Below are 24153 nucleotides of genomic sequence, written 5' to 3'. Positions count from 1 at the left end.
CAATTGATTTCATCCTACTAGCAGCACCTTCGTATACAAGTTCCACAAGTATTAAGCCACACAAGCCATGAAAACCTGAGATAACTGTGGCTGTACATCAGGGACCATCAAGTGGTAGATATCAAACTGCTATGGGCTCCATATATTAGCACACAGAAGAGTTGAATCAGCACACAAGTCCATTTCTTGAAAGGTATTAATCTCTTTAAAGGTGAAGAATTAATAATAGAGAGCGAAAGAGAGAGAGAAATGCAATCTGTTAGAGGACTGGGACAGTGCACATGAAAATTAGAGCGGTAGTTAGCTGTCACAAGAGATTCCAAACTCTGGTGAACAAACCCCTCTAATCTTCCTTGTAAAAGCTCCTCAGCCCACTGCATTTGCCACTCTCCTGAAATCAAGAGAAAGCCTGCAATGAGGCGCAAACCCAAAATATGTCAACAATAATTTTGAGCCATTGCCAACATTTGTGTATATGGAAGTGTGAAAATGGTGAGGAGTAGGGGCAATATAGAATGGAGGACACATTTCAATGCATATGAACCAAACAAACAAATACAAAACAAATAATAAAACCCCAGAATGTAGCAATGAACAGAAGATCATTGCTATGTAATTTCATTCAGACTGATTTTTTTGACACTTGACATTTGGGAGACAGAGAGGCAGTGGGTGAACACAGCAATATGGATCCCCTAGTTTCTGTTAAATATTTCCTTTAAAAAAATGTGTGCGAGTAAAATAGAATTGGGTCCTTATTTTTGAAATGACAGCACTGGTGCAGACAGCACACTTTGTAAACTTGAAATTAGTCGCTAATTTTAAAACTATGGGCACTGCCATGCACAATCTTACTATTCAGGAAGTATAAAGATGAAACAATTACAGTGCTGTATCAGTCTGAGGGTCCCCCTCATTTCTAATGATGGCCGGGGCCAAAAGTTTCACAAACACTAACTGTTAGTTTGCTCCTGCCAGTAGGGTCAGAGAGGAGGGAGATTTCATGATCACTCTTCATTGAAAGTGCTCACAGAACACAGCAATGGGTGAATTAAAATTTAAAAAGCCCAATATACAGACAGGCTGGTGTAAAATCCCATAATGGACAACTATGCAGAGTTATGCATGGGGTTTAGGGAGGACACTTCCTCTGAATCCCAGGCTGTTAATAGTTGTTTTTTCTCTTCAAGCATGAGGATTGGTATCTCTTATCTATTTTGATCCTAGCTCATATAGCAACAGATATTCATATTGTTTATTTAGTTTTTTAATCCATCTAGGCTCCTTGATTCAATGATCCTTGTGGAAGTGACAAAGAGTTCTGTGGCACCTTATAGACTAACAGACATATTGGAGCATAAGCTTTCGTGGGTGAATACTCACTTTGTCAGATGCATGTCACAAAGTGAGTATTCACCCATGAAAGCTCATGCTCCAATACATTTGTTAGTCTATAAGGTGCCACATGACTCTCTGTCACCTTTTACAGATCCAGACTAACACAGCTACTGCTCTGATACTTGTGGAAGTGAGATCCATAGGTTTATGATGTGTCTTGTAAGACTATTTCCTTGTATCCATTTTAAATGTGTTGCCTTCTACTTTCCTTGGGTATCCCCTTGTTCTTGTAATATGAAACAAGGTTCAAAGGACCACCTGAGAGACCTTCTGTATCCTACCCACTACTTTATTTACTCCTATCTTGTCACCTGTCATTTGTCCACTAAACAGTCCTACATTTTTTTTATCTCTTTCAATGGGAGAATTCATGTGTGGAAGGGTTTGCAGGATCAGTCCCTAAGTGTTTTACTTTGGTCTTGGAAATTAACTTTTTGAGCAATGACACAATATAATATATTAAAGAGTTTTTTATGCTTCAGAGAAAACCCTGAAAATACAACATAACATAACAGAACTTTATGTGTACAGCATCTTTCACACAAATTGTGACTCAAAACACTGTACAGAATTATATAAAGTGATTGTTTAAATTACAGAACACAATTACAAATACATTGTATGATGAATAAATTTAAAAAATCAGTCATAAAATCCAATTAGAGAAAGAAAGGGAAATATAAGCATGGCTAAAAAAAGGCATTTTAGGATGGGATTTTAAAAGATGGAGAATCTACGAGGGAAAGAGACACAAGAAGGCTGGTCTATATTGTTGGCATGCAGAGGAAAAGAGTTTTACACCATGCGTAGAGAGATTGCATAAAGGAACAGAAAGGAACTGGATGAGCAGGGAGGAAGGAATAGCAGAAAAGAGGCCTGATACTCCATTGCATTGTGTAGCCATTTACACTGTGCAAAATGAGTGAAAAGCACTACCAAATCAGAATGATAGTGCTTACAATAGCCCATTTTGCTCAGGTTTAGATGACTACACAAGATGCAAGGCAGTGGAGAACCAGGCCCACATCTGTGATACAGGCTAAAGTAACTCCATGGAGACTTTTGAAAACAGGTCTAGAAATTTTGAACTGGGTCCTGTACTAAATGGGGAGCAAATGGAGGGGCACTGGGGTGGATGTGATGTGATCATACTCCTTTGTACCCATACAAAGGCAGACAGCTACATTCTGCAGATGCTGAATTGCTAGGAGTTGGGGAAGTCATAGAGGAAGAAGTTGCATGAATGATGGTAAGTGGAGATGAAGATCTCAATGAGGATTTAGCAGAAATAGAACTGAGGATATGGAGTAAATGGATAATGTTGCAACACATAGATTTACAGACATATGAAATATGGAAGAAGTAGAGTTAAAGAGTCAAGTAAGGTACTAAGATTAAATTCAGGGGTGATGTGTAAAGTGGCATACTTTTGAGACCCTCACACCAATTCAGATCCCTTCCACTCAGACTTCTTGAGATTTACATATGCCTACTTGCCAAAGTAGGAGTGAGTGAGTGCAAGGTAGTTTAAGTTGGTGTAACTTGCATAGCAAAGTGTTAGAGGAAAGTTAAAGTTGAGGCCGGTGTCAATTAAAGCACTGATAAGAAACAAATAAAGACTTGTGGTTTCATGCAAATGTCATTAATAAAAAGTGGAAGGGAATACAGAAAATATGACATATGCAAAATGTCCCTAAATAAAATGTTTTACAGAGTTTTTCACAAAGCAACACCAGACCTTTGGAAGTTGGGGTGGGGGCTGGGGTGAGATAAACCAGATTAACTAGGACATTTAAAACCTCTATCCTGCAATGAATTCCATGTAAGTAGACATCTGCAGCACAGCGAGGAGGCACAGCAGGGCTCAGTGCAGGCCCAGGGTCCACTGGTGCGGAGTTCATTGCAGTATCCGGGCCTTAAGGGCTTAAAAACATGACACACGCAAACACAAATACATTTCTCCATCACTCTATTACACTCTCATTCAGCTTGAGAGCACGACCAGCTTGGAAAAATGTTTTAAAAGAAGAGAGAATTTGCACTCAAAGTGGGTCTTTCCAAATGCTCATAGCTCCAAAGGAAAATTACTTACAGTACTCCAACAACAAACATCCTTTCTTACCTGTAGAGGTCTCCCTCTCTCTCTATCTGCTCATAGGGAGCATTCATTTTTCATGATCACTCCATCCTCCTTCATTCAAAACAGACAATAATCTGTGCCAAACTCCATTGATCTATGTGTGAGTATTTTATAATGAGAATTTCTCCTGGAAGTTAAATGCAGATTCACCACATTATAAAATAAAACAACATAAGGTCAAGTTAGTAGACAAAAGCTACAAATTACAAACTCTGATGATCTCCAACTGCATTGACCATTTGTTTACTTATCACAAGGCATCATCAGTTAACCCCTTGTAGCGTGTGGCAACGATCCGCAGCTCAAAACAGCAATGGATATCTTCAGAATAATTACCATTATAACTATCAGACCTACCATTGCCACTGACCATCAGTTACTGAAAACATTTTCAGGACAGCACAGATTGTATTTTAAACTAGAGTAAACCAGGAAGGGGAAAAGAATAATACTTCACCACAGTTTGGTTTCATTTTAAATAGAGTCTGTATTTTTCAGTCTAGATGTCTGCTTAGGTATTCAACTCAAGTTCATTCTTCGGGGGATCTTGTCAATAAAGTCAAATCAGACTCTCTGTGAGCAGTAAGGTTTTTGAGGGTCTTTTTTGAGGGCTTCATTAAAAGCAGACAGTTTCTCTAACCTTTTAGCAGAACCTGTTATCTGATGACGTGAATTAAAGTCTCTCAAATGACTAATAATCATATCAAGGCTGCCATGTCAGCTTGTAGATTTGAATAAGAGGGTCTGAAAACATTTGCATGCCTCGATGTGCCAGTGCTAAGAAGCTAATGTGATAGTGCTGTCATAAAGCACTGGAAAGACATGACTTAATGTAATCTGTCATGTCATATGCTAATCTTCAGCCATTACTTGAGTGCTGTAAGTAAGTAGAAAGCATTTGGGAGAAATCCTTTTCAATTTCTCTGAGTACCACTTCTGCTGCTGGTCAGCTCAAATGGGTTTTGTGCATTTAATGCAGAGCTCAAGTCAAGTTGGTTTAGGTCACACTTAATTAACCAGCACATTGATGGGTTGGGCTGGCACAGCACTATGGAAAATGGGTATTCCTGATACTGCCTAACAAGTAAATATTTCATATGCAAAGAAAAAAAAAGAGACTTTCTCAGTCCTTGATAAGAACATGTCCTTTCTGAAAAACACTGTGACTCTTTAACAAGACATTATTTTTTGTGCTTCACCTATCCTGCTTCTACATGAGAGCACAGTTTAAACAGAGATGATTATGAATAGTTAAAGACATTTCCTTTTGTAATGAGGAACTTTTAAATAACTTGATATGGTCTTGTCACTTAAAGCAACAAAAGACAGAGGCAGCTATAAACAATGTATTTTTAAATAAGAACAGAACAAACGATCAAAGGAAAAATTTCACTTTACTTATTTGTTTTAGCAAAACGACACCAATATTTCTTAATGTACAGCAGGTAGAAGAGGGAGAAATTCTCACGATGCTAAGTATACTACGTGGGATGGAAAATGAAACATATTAGCAAGAATGATAAAATTGTCCTGAAATTTCTGTCAAAGTGTGAAGGGATTTTGAGTCAACATTTGAAGGTTATTTTAATAATAGCTACAGCCTAGTCAAATAAGAAGCTTGAGAACTCCGTGCCTTTTGCAGCAATAAGGCTGTTTAGCAGGGCTGAGCAGACATTTTGAAACATGGATGAGCAGACAGTTTGAAACATAGCCCGGCTAAAACTGAGTGCTGTGTACATAAGAATATCAGAGCATTTAGACTGGGCATCCTACAACATAACATGAGAAATTTACAGCCACAGAGAGAAAAATAACTTTCTTCAGTCTTCTTACTTGATGGTCAAATTTTGAATCAAATTCTTCAGAAATTTCAGAGAACTACAGGAAAAGAGGCTAGACGACATCTACATTTTGTTCATTCTCCTGCCAACTCAGGATTGTTCCTTAAATTAGATTACCAAGAGCTTTGTTCAGGCTAAATTTACATGACTCATTGCAGTGGGTCTTCCACCATTCCCAATGGGAGAGTGTTGGGTGTGGCCATGCCTCAGTTCCTCCTCTAGAGCTAAGTGGTTTTTTTCACTTTGGTCTCTCTCTCTCTCTCTTGTGGTATAATAATTTAGAAACTCAGTTTCCCCTTCTAATAAAATAGTTGGAGCTTCTGACAAAGCCATAAAGTCTTCAATTTCCAGAGCAAATAAAAAGGTCCAGCACACAAAATAACCCTTAAGCCCTCCCTGAGTTTAATAGACCTTCAATCCCCGTTAATACGGGGATACTCAGTTGTCCTTCAGCCCTGAGTATTTCTTATCCCAGGGCTACGGATTTTAACCCTGTGGACACAGAGTTGCTCAATAGCACTCATAGTGTTCCCTCCCAGACTAAACAGTTTCTTCCTCGAATCACATCAGGCCACACACGCCACCCTTCCTAGCATGGGTTTCTAAAGTCATTTGCATTCTAGTACCTTGTTGATACAGGATTCCAATAGTCTTTGGCCCTCTTCAGGCCACCCTTTTCACCCCTATTGATGCAGGGGAAATGAAGGGGGATTTCCTTCCATCCTCACTGGAAATACCATCCTAGGTCCCCTCTAAACTATTTGACCTCTAGCCTACACCCCTATTTTATTACCTTAGGCTTTCCCTTCATTTATTTTACCTCCTATCCCCCAGGAATCCTTTCTCTCCTCTTGCCTGCCTCAAGGCCCCTACAGAGGCCCCTTTCCACAGCCTCTGCTGCACCTTTTCCCCAGCTCTCTTTGTGCTGCTATCTACCATCTGAGAAACAGGTAGTTCTTTTATAGTTCCTCCATCACATAGTCTTAGTTACACAATTCCTGGACTGTGCCTTTTATCGGTTCCTCCAGACTAGATTCCCCAGAATGCCTATGTCCTGGGATGCCCTGGACCAGGGCCTATAGCCTCTCTTATATGGGCAGCGTACACCCTGTTACTGAGAGGCTACTCCATAGCCTAACAGGTATCACAACTGGAAAAAACATTTCTGGTAATCAGCCAAAATATGTCATTTAGCCAAGTAATTTATATTTCTTTTAATTTTTTCTCACATAGAACATCAATCATTCCAGCCTCTTAATCATTTTTGCTATTCTCTCAAGTCCCTCCAAATTGTTGACATCTTTTGGATATGAAGGTGCCCAGAACTATACACATTGTTCTTCTAGAGGCTCAGCAGAGCTGTAAGAAGAGGGACCATACCTCTTTAGTCTCGTCTAGGGTAAAACCTGCCTAATCAACCCTGATTACAGGTTTTGAAGCTAAGGAATTGTTACCACACCTGCTTATTTGGAGATTAGCATAAATCAAATAGTTGTCTCTAATCACATGTGCTAACCACATCATCTTTAGTTCTTTCCTCAGATCTTTAAAATCATCTTTGATTTTTTGGTCCTTGTAGAGGGGGTTTCCAGTGTGGATTGTGTTATATATGACTTCACCATCTTTACATTACCCCACATTGTGTAGGATAACCCGAGTATTTCTTGTCACAGATTGTGCTTTAACCTGCTATTTAAGGGACATCATGCTATTCTATTGTCTTTATCTGAGCCATAGATAGTGGCCCAGTCTATCAGCTGCTCCCCCTTCTCATCCAGTTGGCCCCTGTACTTGCGTTCACTGATCAGGTTATCATCTGTCCCCAGTTCATTCTCAGTCTGATCATCCTTTTCATTCATCAAAAGCAGATCATCTGTTTTCTTTCTTTTTGCCACATTATTTGTCTTGATTCTTACTCCGCTACATCCCTTTATACTCTCGAGCTGCTGTTTCTCCTGATAGTATCTGTTGCACCTGCTTTTTAGATAGTCTGTTGGGCCTCCTCCTGCTCCTTTCTGAACTATTCCAGTATTGCAATATTGTTCCTATATTGACATGCCCAGTACTAAATGTATCATTAAAGCTACAGTATTAGTCTTTTCCTTTTTAGATTTTTCTTCGTTTACATTTGACATCAAAATAATCTCAGAGATGAACACCCAGGCTGAACCATTCCTTGGTTCTATTGAAACAGAAAGCAGTGTGCAGTTTTGTGCTCTAGTGACACAATCAAGATCATTAGATACTTTCTAATTAGGTTTCCTTGGTTCCTTCCATAGCCATCTCTGTCCCAGATAATTATTTCAAGTAATGCCCTAGTCTCGTGTTGGAACCTGGTGGGGTCTAAGCCTTGTTCACTCTCTCCCTCTTTTTAGAACTCCTTCAGGAGCTCACCCATTTTCTGTTCACTGACCTCTGAATGTTACATCTAGTGCAGTTCATCACCCCTTCCCATAATGTACTAATCAATCTGGGCCCCAATTTGATATCACAGGAGGGAAGGATGCAGAGGGGATGGGGATCTATCACAGGAGCTACACTGAAGGGGTAGCAGAGAAGGAGGCAAGAGACAGGGGATTGCTCCTGTAAAAACACCTAGAATGCTGCAAAGCTGGAACCAGGCATTCTCACCATGTTGCTCTCAAAATAATTGGCAAGTGCGTCAATCAGTGTCGTGTTTGTAATTGTTGAGTCATTATTACCAACACACATGTTTTTTTAAACAACAAATTTAAGGGGGAGGCTAGGGTTGATCATGGCCACTTGACATGTATTTTAAACACAAATTGCCTTGCCTACACCAGATGCAAAGTTCTGTTTAAACTGTATTAGAGCTGTCTTCACTGCACTGTTATCTTGAGCTGCAACTGGAGTTTTGCCCCTAACTCAACTCTCCTCTGCACATCAAAGTCTCTAGCTCAAATCAGGTGGTGCTAGCTGGCTTGTCAGGGGGTGTTGAAGCTTGAGAGTTGCTGATGCTTAGGATAGCAGTGAAAAATAGAAATGCAAAAGCTGATTGGATTAGCAGTTGATGATTCTGTATGGTTTAAGTGTTGTTTTGCAGTGCTGTCACTCTCGCTGAAGCTAGGTTAGCTCAAGTGGGACAACTCAGGCTAAATGTTGAAATTAAGAAAGCTCTTAGTTACAAGGAGTTAGCAGACAGGTTTTATAACACAGCTTATTTTTCTAGTCCATGTCCAATGTGTCCTGTTCTGGGACTGAGATTGCAGTTCAGTCACTGTGTCAATTCAATCCTCGGCTTCTCTGCTGAGAAGACCAGCAAGGATCCCAGTCAGTTAGTGCCAACTGTGATAATGTTTGTCAGCAAAGAACACTAGAACAAAACACCTACACTTTTCATTTATAGTAGGCTGACAGCCAGCCACTGTAGGGTAACAGTATTTGGCTACTTTCACTACCCACCTGGAGCTAATCTAAATTGATGAGTTAGGGTAAAGGTGTTTTCCTTACCCCACTGCCAAATGCCTACTCCTTCCATTACACTGGGGTTATGGAATAATGTTCATCATGTGCTCTTGATAGATGAAACTTCAAAAAGAAGTGTAAAAGGCAACCAGTGCTGTAAGCACAGCTTAGAATAGGTTTCCAAAATTGTCAAACTTTTAAAAGGAGACAAAATACACCCTAAATTTTTCATGGTTTCTGACCAATACTCTACAGGAAATCAGCTTAATACAGGACAATATTTAACTATGAATGTATTTCTGTAAAGCACTGTAGATATCTACCTGAAAAAAAGTAAATCAATAATAAAACAAATGGGAAAATGAAACATTATTTTGTATGTAAATGGAAAGCATTTAAACTATCCCAAATTTTATATCAAGATTGAGCAACAAAAGGTTTTCTGCAAGATTATCATATTTATCTCTATTCACAAATTTTGTTTGTTTATCATAGGGGAAAAAAGTTAAGGTTGGAAAACTGTAAGTGCATTTCCCCCTCCCTCCCTATATACTACATTAATACTGAAATGGTCACATTCTTTCGACATATGTTGCAGAAGTTTTTGGAATAAAAAATAAAGCAATTCATGGACAGTCTAATTAAGCTGATAGTTACAGAATTAAGAGAAACAGATTTTCAGGATCTGATCTGTGGAAGTGCTTCAAAGCCAGATTAAAGCAGAAGGTAGGCACACAACTGCTTGAACCTCATCATAGTCTCCACAATTTAAAGTCAGATTTTCCACCCCCACTCCTCATGTGCAGAACTAGAAAGACCAGGAAAGTCATTCATGGCTTGATCCACCCTGCTGCAGGGAGACCAGAGTAGATGATACCTCATGGACTAATTTTCCTCTCAAGAAACAGCTTGATGAAAAGGGCAAATCCAATGCTTCTGAGGGCCCCATTGTATCTCCTTGCCTTCCTGTCAATTGTAAGGTGAACCATGATCAAATTTCTTACAACATGTAATGTCACACACTAATGAAAGAGTAGTGCTTTGCAATTTCACTAGGAGACATTCCATTTTATGGTTAAAAATTGTTCAGATACAACATATAAAATCCATCCTCTGTAATTAGTGCTTTCTACTAAACATTTGTGCTAAAGATGGTTCTTTCTTCCTTTATGAAATATTATATTTACTATATTGGAAGATTGAAAATAAGAAACACTTGCACACAAAAACAAAGAAAATCATCACACTGATACCACCATTCCCCACACTAAACTAGCAGGCCGAGGTTGGACTTTGGAAGGACTTTATAGACTTAGTTTTCTTTTCTTTAGCCACATATCTGCAAATACCATTAAGCACAACCACTGGGGTGGGTCCCCCCATTTTCTTTGGCCTGAGTTTTGCCCTCTCTTAAAGAGAGCTCTGTTGAAAGCCAGTGGGCACTGATTTAGCTCCCAGCTTTTCCATGTGTGATCGGGCCAATGGCAAATGGTCAAAACACTCCAAATCCCTTTAAGAAGCTTGAAGTATAAGCTTGGGACTTCACCAGGTCTTTGAGAACTCTGCTTTGTAGCACTGCACTTATAAATGTTTTGAAGCTTCTATTACCTGCAAATTAATCTGTTTTTAAAAAACAGAACAGTGTTTAAGTTGGATGGTTGCAGTAGGAAAATTAATAGATTATACCCATAGCTTCAAAAGTAATTGCCAGTGGACTAGAAGTAACAGCTTCCAAGTGAAGACCAAGCTTATCAGTTCCAATAAAAAACCTGAACCCACAAGCTTGGAACATGTGCCACTTCTTAATCATTTTAGGTCAGTGAATAGCTTGTGGACCTTGGGAATACAACTGACAGAAGTCAGGACACAGAAGCCCAACTTTATATTTTATAGACCAGAGGTTCTCAAACTGTGGTCTGCGGACCACCAGTGGTCCGGGAGCTCCATTCAGTTCCCTCTAAGGTGTATGCCTGGGTGGCCACACACAAGAGAATGAAGGGCCACCCACCTAATTAATGGAGCCACACAGGTGTGGCTCCATTAATTAGGTGCCTGGACCCTGGAGAATATGCACATGCAAGGTGAGGTGGTGGCCTTGGGGGAAATAGAGGGTAGGTGGGAGGGGGCAGTGGGGTGAGAAGGGGGGATGGAGGGAATTTGGGACATGCAGGGTTGTGGTGGCCAGAGAAAGAGGTGATTTTCCCCAGCTCCAGGGCTGCGGCTGCTGTGGAGAAACGGCCCTCCTTCCCAGCCCCAGCTCGGGGGCTCCTGCAGTGGGAAAAGAGAGGGTACATCCATCACATTAGAAAGATAAGACTAATGATATTAAAATATGAATTTTGTGCTTTTATTTGTAGAACAAAAAACATTGTTATTAAGGTTTTTTTTATATAGCACTTTTATCCAAAGCGCTTTACAATAGTTAGCTAATGGTACAAACAACATTTGGAAAGATCATTAAGTGGTCTGCTGAGACCCTCAGCAATTTTCAAGTGATCTGTGAAAAAAAAAAAAGTTTGAGAACCACTGTTATAGACTATTACCTATCTACGCCCGGTTTCCTAGCAGTCTTAGGAGAAGTCTCCTCTGGAGACTATCATTCATGTCTGGGTTAGGAATCAGGCATGTGGGTAGGTCAATCAGGGAAAGCTTGTACTGTTGCTTCCTTTATGGCCCTGTTCTTTGGGGAAAAAAATACATTAAAAAAAGGACTGCAAATTCCCAGCAATACAGCGTCTTTCACAAGCATGAAATTATGTCTTTAAAAACAAAACAAAAACAACCCATACAATATTTTATAATAAAAGAAAACTGTAAAGAGAAAAATTTAAAAATACAATAGAAAATGACATGAAAATATAATTTTAAATTTTATTTCTCATGTTTATGGAAAAATGTTGAGCTGAACCTCTTTGTGGCTTCAAGCATCACTGTATGGATTGTCATTCACCAGCCATAACCTAATAAGCAATATCATCATCTGTCCAATAAGCTGAAAAATGAATCAGAATGCAGCACATTAGTAGAAAAGTTTGAAGAAAATATCATTAAACATTTATTCTAAAAATCTCCTGTTCATGCAGGAAGTTTCCAGTAAGGTTAATACACCTTAACCTTTTGCTAGTTGCTAAAGGCTTAGTTCTGTTCCCATATGAACCACAAATATAATTGACCTCAATCAGAGCTGCATAGGTGCATCTGAAAATAGAACCAGCTTTGATTTTCAGAGGTGTAAAGAACCCACAGTTACATGCATATGGATTTTGGTGTCTAACAGCCACCCAAGTTTAAACATGTTGGCCTGAATACATATTCTGTGCATTCTCACCCTGGTTAAAAGTTGCTTGTGACACCTTCCAGCTTAATAGCTGATATCCTGAAAATACACTGGGGGAAACCATATATGCACTGGAGCCAGACATCATATACTATAGATCACCTGAAAGGATGTCTACATATGGTACAAAGAAGATAACTAGACAATAGGTGCCCTTTCAGACCTCTCATTTCTGTTGAGCTTAAATGAGAAACAACCACACATTTTTCTTAAGTTTCTTATCTCCTCCTTGCTCCATGTTCCTGTATTTTGGCTTCTTTTTGCATTCTGTGATAATAGTGCTGAATATGGATGAAAAAATAACTTCCTCGAAACCTAGAGTCATTCTGGGGGGAAATGTTTGGATGCCAATCCGTGGCATGTATTTTTTCAGGTACCGTTGTGCATTGAGTATTTCAATACATGCTACTTCTCAACAAGCCAGTTTGCAAACACCTGCTGTACGCAGGACACCTGACAAATACACACTCAAGGGTAAGTCTCAAGAGTAAGGCCTCAGATACCAAAGTGATAGGTAAGGTTTAAGAACATGAATAGAATAGAATACTCGGGGAATACACGAGCTCCTCCTCTTATTGGTTTCACTAGTGGGGATTCTGTCATCTAGCAAAGCCATATCATACTCTCATTAGGAAATGACTGCTGTAGCCAATAACCTGAAATATGGTTTGTTTGTTTTTTATCTCAATGATCTGAAACCTATTTAAACATATTGTTTGTCAGAGTTTAATGTTTGAGATGCACAATAAGCCGAGGATTGGGAGGAATATGGGAACAGAGGACTGACATATGTCTAAGCATACAAAAAAATCTTCATGTTGAAAAACAAACTATCAGTGCAGTTCTAGAAACACAATGATGCCTGACACATATGAGAAAAGTTTGGATAGTCTGGGAGAACTCCCTGAAAAGTAGAAAATCAATTGGGAAAGTAGAGGCATAAGAATCACTGTCAGGAAGTCCACTTTTTCCTAAAACAGCACGTCTTCATGATCCTCTTATTAGCCATACAAATGATTGGATGAATGTAATGAAATCAAATGTCTCAATCTGCAATGTTACAAAATTGGTAGAAACGACAAAATATAAGGAATGCTAATCAGACATGGAAGTCCTTTGATCTTTTGAAGACCTCAGTTAATAGTTACTTTTAAAATGTATTGTACCTGAATGATCAACAGTAAAGAAAGATGTAGGATTATCAAGCAGCAGCCAGGCGCTCCCAAGTGAATTTAGCATTCTCCAACCTCATGGATCGTTTAATGATCTATGATTAGCATGTACTACCTGAATGCCACTTCAATGGAGAATGAACTGGGAGCTCTGTGAGTCTAAGATGTCAGTCTTTCAGGTGAACCATCCTGAATTATTTTTCTGGAAAAATGGCAGCATTACAGAAAGAGTTTAGACTTCTCTTTCAAGTACCAGCTGCTATCACACCCTAGAAAGAATAAAGTTGTTCAGAATCACCGACTTCAGCATCCTCCTTGTAGTTGTATCACAGAACTGGAGAGGGATTAGTCCACATTAGATTTCACTGGCCTACACAGATAATACTGGTGACATATGATCAGTGCTGGTGGATTGGTGTTTTTAGTTTAAATTAATCAATTTGGCCCTCACTAGGAGGTGTCACTGGAATCCACAGCAATTACCACCAAAGCTTTTGAAGCGATGGGGATAACTCATTAATATCCTTAATGCAACAAGGCAACTTTCCAAATTACACATTTTTCTGTTTTTAATGTAGTGCAAGCAGTCTAATGCTGACACCAGCTCTTAGAGTGGGGAAGGGAAGATGAAGCAGGTTTATTTTAACAAGAGATGTAGTAGTATAAATCAAGTATACAATTATTAACTGATTAGATAAAATGAACTGAAACAGACTGTTCACAGTGACAAGGATCAAGAGTGTTAGAAAGAGAGTTGAAAACTCAGAAAACTGCTAGAAAACAAAACAAAAACAAAGCAAAAAAGGGGGATATAGGTGGCATAGGAAGAAAAAGAGAGTGGATTTACATAAAGAGTTAAATATGTGAAGTTACCAAAAATGCACACTAACAGAATAGTTCTTCAAGTGTGCTAGAATAGTGTTTGGCACAACTGGGGAGGTGGGGATAAGTGGCTTTTTGACACCTTGCTGTCCCCACTTCCCCAATCTGGGAGGCTGCCAAGGGCTGCTTTAACTTGGGGCAACAGATAACATCTCCCAAGGACCAGCTACACCAGATGGGATTACTAAAGAACATCATGCTTCAGCCCCACACCTTCCTTCTCTGGACTGTCCTAGAACACCACCTACATTGATTGGGCTGTGTGGGAATACTCATGTGAGGCCTTAGGCCCAGGGCCAGCCCTAGGTACCAGCAAACCAAGCATGTGCTTGGGGCGGCACATTTTCAGGGGGGCATTCTGGCCTTTTTTTTTTTTTTTCACTTCAGGCGGCCAAAGCCTAGAGCCGGCCCTGGCAGCAGCAGCGCGTCATGCATGGGTGGCGCCCTGGGGTTGCTGCGGTTAGCACCATGGGGGAGCAGCACCAGCACCTTCTGGCTGGGCCGGGCAGGCTCCAAGCGGGGGACACTCAGGCTGGGGGCCGCCTGAGGTGCCGCAGGGTGGCTGCCCCCCAGTGCCGCAGCCAGGGGTGGGCGAAGCAGTCTGAGACACCCAGGGACTGCGGCAGGGTGGCCAGAAGCAGCAGCAGCAGCGGGGTCATAGAGGGTGAGGCGTCGGCGTGCGGGGCCCACATCCCGCTCTCCGGGGCTCCGCTCCCTGGGCTGCCCTGCCCAGGCTCCTCAGCCTCCTGCCGGAGCCCCGACTGGAGGGACCCTGGGCTGAGGCGTGGCCCGGGAGACCCGCTGCTTACCCTGACCCTGCCAGCGCCGGACCGGCTGGAGGCGAGCGGGCAGAGTCAGCATTGGTGGGGTGGAGCCCAGAGCTGGGGTGGCAGGGGGTGTGGGTGGGGTGGGGGGGGGAGAGAGAGCCCAGGGCTGGGGCAGCGGAGGGGGGAGGACACTGGTGGTGGGGGGTGAGAGCCCAAGGCTGGGGTGTGGGGCAGCCAAAAAAATTTTCGCTTGAGGCGGCAAAAAACCTAGAGCTGGCCCTGCTTAGGCCTGGTCTACACTGGGGTGGGGGGGAATTCGATCTAAGATACGCAAAGCGTAGCTGAAGTTGATGCATCTTAGATCGACTTAGAATCACTTTCCTAGCTCTTACACTGTGGGCATTTAATTTGACAGAATGAGTAATAGGATCTTTTAAAAATATTGTATTTTTCAATGTAGCTGAATTTCTCAACTCAATTATTCAGACTTAATTTTTAAAAATCTCTTTCTCTCTCTTGTGCTTTCCCTGGCAAAACAAAGAAAATGCAATTAACAACAAAGGAAGGACCAGATTCTTAAAAAAATTATCCATCCTCAATTGCAATTCAGCTATTAAATGGACTCATGTCATTTGAGAAATTGTTCCAATTATACTTGTTCTGAAAGTGGGAACACATAATGTGAACTAAAAATATATATGATTTTATGTATCAGAATTGTGTGAGCTGTCCTATGGAATCTCCTGTTCCTTTTCCATTCCACCCTCTCTGGAGTACTTTCACTGATAGGGTGTCAGGATGTTGTTTAACTGAAACTCTTCCAGAGACTAGAACTGTGAACACAAGATTCCTTTTAAAAAACTGTCTAGTTTATAATTGCCTTTTCTTCTCTGTTTGTATTTTTTCTTTTCCTTCTGCTTTCTACCTACTGAACAGACTCAAAATTTTAATATCTCAAATAAACAAAACTCTGACTATGATTCTCAAACTTCCAAGTCACTTCACCAGTCTGCCAGATTTGGGTGACCAGTAATAACAATATTGATAGTGCGGTGCTGCTGTGCAGAGCTGGGCAAAAATGTTGTGATAAATTGTTTATTCACCGAAAAATGCAGTTTCAGGTCAACTAAAACTATCTGTGAATTCAGGTCCAATTCAACAAATAGTTTCAGAAAAAAAAATTCCTCTTCCTAAGTCAAAACCAGAAAAATTTCCATTTCAGGTCAGCCTGCACAAGAGAATGCAAAGAATAGGGTTAAGGAATTTTATGAAGTGTTTATTGGACTGGAATGCATTGAAGATATAATCTATCACATTGATTTAGATCCCAATTTGACACCAAAAACATACACAGCACATAAAATTCCATTAGCAATGAGACATGAACAGATAGGTGAAATGAAATGGATGGTAAAATTATTGAGTGAAGATAGACACCAAGTGACTGGGTTAAGAGTATGGTCATTGCCATGAAACTAAACATGTTAAGGAATTGTCTAGTTCCAAAAGACTTAAATAAGTTAATCAAAAGCAAGTGCAGGAGATTGTGTCAAGACTTCAAAATACCGGAGTATTTTCCATTTTGGATAGAGATGATGGGTAAAATTTTCAAAAGTGACCAACTGACTTAGGAGTCTAAGTCCCATTTTCAAAAGTGACTGAGGGATTTCGGCGCCTCATTGAAAGTGAGTGGGACTTCAGCTTTGAGGCCGATATGCTCAGTGGTATTTAGGCACCTATCTCCCTTTGAAATCAATGGGAGTTCGGCATGTAAAGGATCTGGGTCTAACTGCATTAGTCACTTTTCAAAATGGGACTCATCAATAGGTGGCTAGGTGCTTTTAAAAATCCAACTAGGCACCTATCTGCATCATTAAGCACCTAAATACCTTTGAGAATCTGACCAATAGGAATGTTTTAAAATGTTATCCCTAGGCTTTTTGGCAGGTTAACTCAGTACAGAAAATGCAGAACTTTGTACCTTCAGCTGCCATTTTAGTAACTATATATTTAAGCAACTTTCCTTGAGTATTGTCTCAGCATCTGAGGTGCACCATATCATTATCACCTGGATCTTTGAGAGGAAATAATTTTTGATGATTTCCTAATCTGGAGTGAAAATATTCAATAACATAAGGCTGTAGATATTCAGCAAGTCAAAGGGGAAAAAAACAACCTCGCACTGAATACAATAAATCCTACCATAATCAGGGTAAAGTTGGAAATACGTGGGCTGTGGTTGTTGGAAGGGATTATAATATGTTGATTATTTGTGCGGGAGAGGGGAGGGCGGGGATGGGGACAGAGAGAGAGAGAGAGAGTGCATGAGCAGAAGAACACCAGTGCAAAAGTTCTACTCATTACCATAGAGTATAAATAACAGTAGCTAAGAAAACAAAACCAGTAGAGACAAAGGTACAAAACACATAGGTGTACTGAAATGAAACGGAATGAAAAGAGGACTTTATTGATGTTAGCTAAACAGAAAGCAATGTATTTGTGGACTTGTTTAAATACAGCTCAAGATGTTTCTCACTTTATTTATGAGCCTGGAGAAAGAAATTCATAGAGTTAAGAAAAGACTTGAGATGTTGAGCAACATCTTCAGCTGATGTAAATCAGACTAACTCCATTGACTTCAGCAGAGCTAGGCTGATTTACACCAGCTGAAAATCTGACCCAGAAGAAGAGAAATTCATTAGGGAAGAACAAAAGGAGGAAATTTTATGAATGATTGACATCAGCTCTCTTGAGCTTTCAAAGGAACCCATGGAAAGCTGTCATGTTCAAAAAAGCAACTAAAAATGTGCAAAAAGCAGGCAAACATAGTATGTTATACAATACCTCAGCTATCACAAACCACTTGAGTACCGGGCAATGCCAATACTGAGACCTATCCAGAAGCTTCCACTACGTATTTTATAAGTAACATGGTACCTGGAGTTTCATGCATGACAAATGCTGTTTTGTTACATGATTTTGAACCAACATAAGGAGGCTACTTTGGGACCTGGGTCTAAAAGTGAAAATGGTGATTTCTAATGATTCATATCTGTTGTTTTGCATGGTTAAAGTATTGTCTCAAGTCCTGCTAGATCATATTTGAAGAACCAAGTTCAAGTTGCAGGCTATCTTAGAGTAACAATTGTCCTGCTATTGTGATCAGTTCAGAGTACTGATGGCTCTGTCATTGCTCTGCTCAGAATCCCCAAGTTTGAAATGGATTTACTGATCTGACATGACTGTGGTCTCAGAAAGGTTTTCCATTTGGCCAGCAAAGAAAGAGACATCTTACTTGCAGAATAACATAATCCCATCCTTGGGGAGGACAAGTATGGCAGCAGGCAAGCCACTTTAATTATTAGAGCTGTTTGAAAAACTGGTGGTGGGGACAGGGAATGTGAACAATTTAGTAAAAATTCTTTTCCTTTTTTTGTTGAAATATTATTTTTGGCTCTGTTTTCCAACCAACTCTGATATTTACAGAGACAGGGGAAGGGATATGTTCATTTATTTTTCCTTCAAGTTTTCATCCTCAGTCAAGGGCTGGCACATGATTTATTTTTTATTTTTAAAGGGAAGCTTTTGTCAGACACCCATGACCCAGCTATGCAAGGTGCTAAGTGCTCTCAGCTCCATGACTTTGTTGGATCAGGCCATCATTTGGAAGTTTTAAGGAAGAAATGGACTCAAATTTGTCTACAGCACATGTGGGTTTATAATTTGCCATCCTTCCTTCTATCTCCCTTCAGCATCCTTTTCTTTGCCCAGCCTGCCAACCATCCCTTCTCCTCTCACTTTCCCCTCCCCATAAGCTTGCTTGTCTCTGTTCCCTTTCTCTTCTCAACCCCGTCCTCCTAAGTAGGATAATCCCCAGATCTCTTCCTAGCCAGGACTGCTTGGTGATAATGGAAACATGTATAGAGGATGCTTTATTTTATACATACAGCATACAGTTTTAATAATAAGTGGAGGTGAATGATTTCAAGAGAGACACCAATGGATATGTGGGAGTCATCTTTAGTCAGAGAGATATGGTTAACACCTCTTCCCTGCCAGTGGCCCCATGACACTTCTCCATGGTATTGTTGTTGGACCCTCATCATGAAGAGCACTCAAGTTAAAGGATGAGATGACATTTCTAAACAGAGCTTCATTATGCTACATGAGATATTTTCAGGAATGAAAATTAACACAGAGCTATTCAGGCTTTCACATATTCAATCAAGACCAAAACCTACCATCAGGCAGACGGTAATAAGAAGAGCTTCTTGAAAGAGCATCAGGGTAGGGCCTTTGGTTGAAGACAGCATTTCAACAGCCATATTTCAAAGTGTAATTAGAATTAAGTCCAGTGTTTGGAGAATGTAAGTGTAAAAAGAAAACTTGTATCAGTCTATTATAGTAGCTTATTTCAAACTTTTCTAACTCTATGATACTGTATATCTCTGTGCATTAATGATGTAATATAGGCAAAATTTAAGGGGATAATGGCAAATATAAATGTAAGTTTAGTATGGTCTTTCAGTCAGTATGTACAATGCTATACATCAATTAATTCCATATTCAGAATAAGGAATACCATTACCATTTCTCTTTCATCTATCTTTATTTTCTAAGCAGTTCTAAGCTATTTTAAAAAATAGCATCACTTCTTATTCATTGCACTGGGTTTCATATGTTAAATACAGACAGACCAACCTTAAACCTTTTGATAAATATGATGCTGTGGTAACTGCAGCATTCACTTCGTATCCCATTTCTCCAAGTTCCTGTCAGCCAGATGTCACTTGCAATGCAAACACTAGAAAAATATGAAATAATAATTTCATACATCATCTATGTGAGCACGAGCCAGTCAAACATTCAATACAAATTCAAACTGCTACTACACATAAAACAAATATCTTCCAAATAATATTTAAAATGATTGAAAGGCTTTTGATTTGGAAGTGTATTCTCTTAAGCTAAGTGGTCCCCGAGACCATCTAGAAAATTCAATTGTTTCATTTTAAAATGTTTTCTGCCCAAAATTATATCAAATCCTAATGTCTCAGTAGAAACACATGGGATTGGATTGCTGACTGGGCGCCTGATGTCAAAGAAAAATCTAATTTTCCAGTGGCATTTCCTCATACTGTCTCACCAAAATACAAAATTGATAAAATTTTAATGGATAATTTTCAGAAGCAGGATGTTAGCCATTGTGCTGGGAAGATACGCAGGAGAACTTAACAATGTAGCATCAGAGAGACAGTATAACAGAAGTCAGCTAGAATAAATACCAATATAAAATACAAGGTATACATTTTTTTTCTTTCTATTGCCAAATGGAACTAGAATTTAAAAGGTAAATCTTATAATAATAATAGGAACATTTTCCCCTCTCTCCCCTCCAATACTTATTTTTCCAATTTATCTCATTTTAAAAAAGAGAGGTGCAATAGGTTATTTAAAAGGGCACATTGTTTATCTTTTCCTTGAGTGGCAAAAGCTTAAACTCAGCCCTCCTCTCATTGATGTTGATGGTAAAAGTCACATTGTCTTCAACAAGTACTCCATTAAGCACCTTATAATGCCAAATATTTTTCTTAGGTAGCCCCACAGTGAAATTTACAGTGGTGGAATGTACAGTGCCATCCCTCTGGATCTCATGATGAGGCAAGGCGTTGCAGGCATTGAAAACACCACCCCGTTATAGCAAGATGAAAAGAACCAGATTCATCCCACTGATGACCCAAAAAAAATTACACCAGGGATGAATTTGCTCATTAACCATACTAGGTTATCATCCAATAATGATACAAAATATATGTATGGCAATTGTGTTATTTTAAAAACGTGTCCTTATCTGACTGGTTTTCCAATTTATAAGGTTGGTTCATTTATCATGCAAGACTTGAGATGTATTTAGAAAATACAAACAGACAACTGAAAATGCTATTTTATTAATCTTTGAAATTCACTTTGACTATACAGTGAAAATGCTACACACTGGTACTGTGTGAGACCATGATTGGTGTAGCATTCAGGTGGAATGTTCTGTCATTAGAATAGGTAGGCTATGTAACTGGCTACCTGCGTAGCTGACTATCTCAGCTGGTATAAAGAAGAGGAGCAATCAAAAGTAAACTTTCCTTCACTTAGATAAAGTCATTTTAAAATAAGTTTAAAAAAAATATTTTAAGGCTATCTGGAAGGCAACAGAAAAGGAGGCTGTGGTAAAGATAAGAGATGATGAGGGCTTGGATGAGAGTTTTAGTCCTGTGGGAAGAGAGGAAAGGCCAGATCTTAGAGATGTTATAGAGGAAGAATGTGTGGGGCCAGGGAAGAGGAGGAAAGGGTGCTTGAGTGACAGGGAAGGTAGTATTGTTGTGGACAGCGACAGAGAATGTTGGGAGTGGAGATGGTGTTGAAGGGTAGATGATTTCAGTTTTGGCAATGTTAAATCCTAGCTGTCAGCAAGAAGACATCATAGGAAACAGGCTAAGATTGGATCAAGACAAATAGGTCAGCAGTGGAGAGGTGGATTTGCAATTCATCTACATACAATTGATAACTGAAGTTATGTGAGCAATGAAGTTTGAAGAAAGGGTGCAAAGGGAAAAGAGAAGGGGGAAAGGATCCCCTTCCCTCATCTCCAGAGATTAGGAAAGAAGAGGAGAAGGAGAACCTGCTGATGGGGTAACCAGAAAGATAAGATGAGAAGCTGGAAGGGATGAACTCACAAAAGCCCCGCAAGTACAAGACTCCAAAAAAGAAGGTCAAGGAAAATGAGAACTGATTAAAGGCCATGATACTTGACCGTGCTGAGGTCACTGAAGACCTTGGTGGGAGTGGTTGCAGTGGAGTTGAGAGGGCAGAAGGCCAGTTGGAGGGGATCCGGGGTAAAATTGAAGGAGAGGAACTCCATGCAACAGTTGTAAGTGACATACATGATAAGTTTGAAAGTAAAGAAAATAAAAAGATGAAGAAATAGTTGGAGGCAGATGATGTTGAGGGATGGATTTTTAAGGAAGCAGGAAACTAGATCATGCTTTTATTATGAAGGGAAGGCACCAGAAGAAGGTGAGAAGTTAAGGGTGGGAATGAGAATGTGAGTGGGAGAGCTGGGGATGGTGTTGCTGGGGCAGTTGGAGGGGATAGAGGAAGAGAAGAGTTGGGGAACATCAATGACATTGGGGAAAGTGTTGAGGGGAGAAAAGAAGGTCATTTGTGGAGAGAGGATGGAGGTCATGACTTTGGACAAGTCAGCAGAACTTCCCTTGTGAGGGTAGAGGAGGAGTTAAGGAGTGGGTCCAAAGATGTGAACAGGCATTTGGGATTTTGGGAAATGAAAGTGGAAAAGTAGTGCTGTTTGGCAAGGAATAAGGCTAAACTGAAGGAAGAGAATAATCTGTAGTGGAGTAACAACATGTGGTCATGGAACTTTCAGTAGCAGAGTAGAGGGAGGGAGAAAAAGATAGGTGTTAAAGCCACAGCTGCAGGTTGGTGTATGGACTTTGCAACAGGAAATAGCCACAAGGAGTCAAAGTGGTGGGCAGTGGACTGGAGGTGTTTAGCAATAGAGAGTGTCAGAGAAGTCAAGGAAGTTAATACATTGGTAGATACGTCTACACAGACTGCAGAACAAGCCTCCAGCCCAGTTGAAAGACTCAGGTTAGCGAGGCATGCACTAGTGTGCTAGCTGTGTAAACAGCATTTGAAGTTGCATCTCACTGGTTACAGAAGGCCTGGGTGGAGGGGAGGGGAAGAACTGTGGTGGGAAAGGAAGAACTCAGTGTAAGTGAGATCAGAGAAGGAGCAGCCAAGTGGAGGGGAGGAAGAAGGTAGAGTCTCTATGTAATTAGACATCATCCCAGGGTTACATGATCTGAGCCACTGGAGTCTCATATAAAACAGGCTCTGCAAAATGTCCACCTAGAACTACAAAACTACCCGATGTTAGTGTGGGTTCATGTTTCATTGTGATACGCAAACGTCAGCTTAGATTTTTAAACAAATTACAGAGTCAGGCTGGTCATATAGCTCTAGGCAACCATCTTGAACTCAGCAGCAGCTTCTTGTACCCTTGGAAATTCCCGCTGTACTTCAGTCATCTTCTGGGGGGTAAGAGCTCTGGCCCCACCACCCACCTCCTCTCCAGAGGTCAAGTGGATCTTTTCCGTAGGACTTGAAAGAGACACTGGTGACTATTTTCCAATCTTGCAATGTCAAGGAAGCCGCCAGGTCAGGCCACTTCTCCCCACCAGAGCATTTTCAACCCCCAAAATTCAAAAATCTTGAATCAGGCCTCCCAAAAGCATGAGGCTGGGCCACAAATGGTATTTTTTTAAAAAAGATTACATTGGGCTTTTGGTCGCTCATCCCCAGTGTGTGTGTGACAATTCATGTTGCCAGCTCCCCAACATTTATTGGAATAAGGTGATTTTGTCCCCTGCTCTTGTGGGCTGCCCTCGCATCTGCCTGCCCTCCAGCTGTGCAGACAACACTTTGAAGTTGTGGCTCATGTTGGAGGTTGGGCTCTGAAGCCTAGGGAGGGGGATGGACTTCAGAGCCTGAGCTCCAGCCTGTGCTGCAAATTCAAAGTGCTGTCTACATAGCTATTTTTAAAGCGTTAGTGCATGCCCACTAACTTGAGTCTTTCAAGCGGGCTGGGGGACTTTCTTCTGCAGGCAGTGTACACATAGCTTCCAATGCATTAAGGTCCTTGACTTCTCTCTATGCTCTCTATTACTAGACCCCTCCAGTCTACTGTCTACCACTTGAACCCCCTTCTTCCCTTTTCCTTAGTGTTACAGGGAAGGAGGGAAGAGAAGAGAGTCAACTGACCATTGTTCACAGGATGGGAGGAGGGAGAAAGGAACAGGGCCTTCCAGGCTCTTTCTGCTCCCCCTCCCCTCCTGTGAGAATGATGCCTTTCCCCCCCCCCCCACACACACACATTCCTTTCCACTCCTGAGGAGTGAGTGGGGAGAGTTCTGCCCACTTCTTGCAGCAGTCCTGATTGTCTGCTTTCCCCCAGGAGGTGGGCAAGTGGGGAAGGCAGACTATCAGAAGGGGATTTTCCCCATGCAGGGCTGACAGTCACAAGAGAACTGGAGCTAGTCCTGTCATGGTGAGACAGGCTCCAGCCCCAGCAAAAAATATATTGAGGAAATTGCTAGAATTGGCAACATGTACCCAAAAT

Source organism: Mauremys reevesii, linkage group 8 (genome assembly GCF_016161935.1).
Source record: "Mauremys reevesii isolate NIE-2019 linkage group 8, ASM1616193v1, whole genome shotgun sequence".
NCBI classification, from domain to species: domain Eukaryota; kingdom Metazoa; phylum Chordata; order Testudines; family Geoemydidae; genus Mauremys; species Mauremys reevesii.
The sequence above is the reverse complement of the archived record's forward strand: the minus strand, read 5'-3'. Positions refer to the sequence as shown.